The sequence below is a fragment of the Lactuca serriola genome, chromosome 8 (assembly GCF_051521515.1).
Source record: "Lactuca serriola cultivar US96UC23 chromosome 8, Lser_US96UC23_V15, whole genome shotgun sequence".
Taxonomy (NCBI): Eukaryota; Viridiplantae; Streptophyta; class Magnoliopsida; order Asterales; family Asteraceae; genus Lactuca; species Lactuca serriola.
The window spans coordinates 155410105-155413048 of NC_136415.1; positions in this window are offsets into that span (position 1 = coordinate 155410105).

Below are 2944 nucleotides of genomic sequence, written 5' to 3' on the forward strand. Positions count from 1 at the left end.
ATTAGAAATAATATTATCTAATTAAGAATTAATAAGAAATTAATTGGAATTAAATTTTGGATTAATTGGATTAGTTAAAAGTAGAAGGATTAAAGGTGACAATGTTCAAAAGTTGAACATCGACCAATTCTAGAATCTCCCAAGAGGGGGACGATTCTAGAGGGATTTCTAGAGGTATTCTTGGGCTCTAAGGAAGCTTAGAATGCCTCAAGGAGGAAACAATAGGGTAAGGGTTATCTAAAAGGAACTTGCCTTAAATATAACATTCCTAACACCTATATAAACCCCTAAGGGGTTATTGTTTTTGCCACTTGTTATATTAGAGAGAAATAGGGCCAAAATTATTCCTTATCCTCCTCTTTCCTCTTTAGCTTCTAATTGCTAGGGTTTAAGTTTGAGCCATTAGAAACACGAGACTTCTAGTGCTTGCTATCCAAAGATCAATCAAGAATGAATACTATTGTATTTGCTATAATAAACTGAAGGTATGTAATTTCTAATATCCCTTTCATAATTTTGAAAATAGCAATATACTTTTAGGGTTCTTGATATTCAATTGTTTGTTGCAAATCATAGTGAGAACATTGATCCTTTAGGTTGCATGTGAACTTAGGGTTTAAGATTTTTTTGCCAAAATAAGATTTTCGTAACCTATAAATCCCATCAGTGGTATCATAGCCATTGTCTCATTGATCTTGCACAAAGTTGAATAGATCCAAATTAGGGTTTATAGAAACTAAAACCTAAAGAGGAAATTTTTGAAATCTACCATGGTTCTTGAAACCCTAGCCTCCACCCTTGTATTTTTGATTTTTGCAAGGGTTTTAGAAACCTATCTTCCTTATCCATTTTCAAAAATTGAAGAGTCCTTTTTAGGGTTTACCTTGTTTCTTTATTTTTATTTTAAAAGCCTTAAAATACGAACAATTAAACCTGATAAACCCTAGCCTATTTTCGAAAATTGGGAGGCTTATGATTATGATGAAATTTGAATTATTTTATTAATTGGTTAATTGTAAATATATATATATATTTAATACATTATGATTTAATTTATTTTTTTATTTAAAGATAAAGATTAAATCAAAATTGGTTTAATTTTAAATTAAATTATTTTTTTGTATTAATTTCGAAAATTTAAATTTAAACCTAGTATTTTAGAAAAGTTTAAAAATACACCTTATACTATGTATAATTAAAATATTAATATATTATATATATAAGACAAGTTAGTCAAATCGCTAGTACGCCTCATTCACTAAGTCATACTATAACAGGAGTTTAAGGAAGCGACCTATAAAATGACTGCCATTGGGTATTCACTGTTAGCCACCGATCTCTTGTATGTGTTAGAAATATGGTTTAGTGGCACTTGGAAATCTGAGAATCGTGATAATCACTTTCAAATCGAAGTATTTGGGTGGTACTCCCAAATCCTCAATTGGATAAGACTCAGATAAAATCAAAGAGAAAGAAAGAGAGAATGAGATGGTGTAATTCCGTGAGTACCAGAAAACTGACTAAAATTGGTTATAAACCTTCCTTGTCTGAAAAACTGTCAAAACTGTCATATAACAGTTTTTCTCAACAGTCAAAACTGTTATAAATCTAGGTTTTGTATAAGGATTAATGCAAAGTCAAAACAGGGTCAAATATTCAAAATTTGGATTTTCTGATGCATTTTTAATTCAGTTAGGGGCTTTGCCCCTTAGACCCAGCTCGATCCTAGCCAGGGGCTTTGCCCCTTGGACCCCGCTAGGGGCTGCCGCCCCTTGGACCCCGCTCCCTGGGGCGTTGCCCCTGGAACCCCGTTCGTTTAGGGGCTTCGCCCCTAAATGACAGTATACTTTGATACTTGATCAAACTTAAACAAGTGTGTACTCCACACCTTCCTTACTTGTTTAATATTTATCAAGATCATTTTTAGTCAACAAAGTAATCCCATTACACTTAAATAACATTGATGATAACAAATCACCAACAAACCTCCCCCATTTAAGTGTAATCTTGATTAATTTAAAATGAAACATAACACCAACAAAACTGATGCATAAATGAAATATCGTGATGATTGAATTTCACATTAGTATATTATTCATTCCAAATATTCGAATATTAGGGTGTCACTAAGGATTGAACCCTTTCTATTCTAAGTGAATACATGAAGATAATGTACACAACAGTTTACATTCTCAAAGTTCTAACTTGACACTATATTTTACTAGCTTGTGTCCCATCCTTCAATAAGCATATCAAAGTTAAGTCACAACTTCTTGAAGCAGCTAAACTTCATGCTTATATAGGTAGTTCTTTTGTTCTTGCACCTGCAAATGCAATTTTTCAAAGAACTATTAAGAAATAAAATTTCAACCTACTTAACTTGCAATACTGAACTCATACCTTGGGATGATAATAAAACGTGTTCCAATCTTCAAATATCAAGCTTTCCACATTGAATTCAGCATCTAATATTACATTAGATGGGAATTGAGTATCTCAATATAAAAGATTTAAGTGGACTTTAAACCCATCCCTACAGCCGCCTTATGCACAAGATTTCTTGCTAACCCTTTGGTTAGATGATTGGCTAAATTTAACTGAGTTCTTACAAACTCCACAAATATCACACTAGTCATGATGAGCTCACGAATTGTGCTATGTCTAACACCTAAATGTCTAGACTTTCCATTGTACACTTGACTATAAGCCTTAGCCAAGGTTGCATCACTATCACATCTGATAGAAATTGTAGATATCGGTTTGGGCCATAATGTAATTTCATAAATCAAATTCCTTAGCCACTCAGCTTCTTTACCAACAGCAGACAAAGCAACAAACTCAGACTCCATGGTTGAGTTAGTAATGCAAGTCTGTTTCTTAGATGCCTAAGAAATGGCACCTCCTCCAAGAAGAAACACCCAACCACTAGTAGAGGAGTGATCCT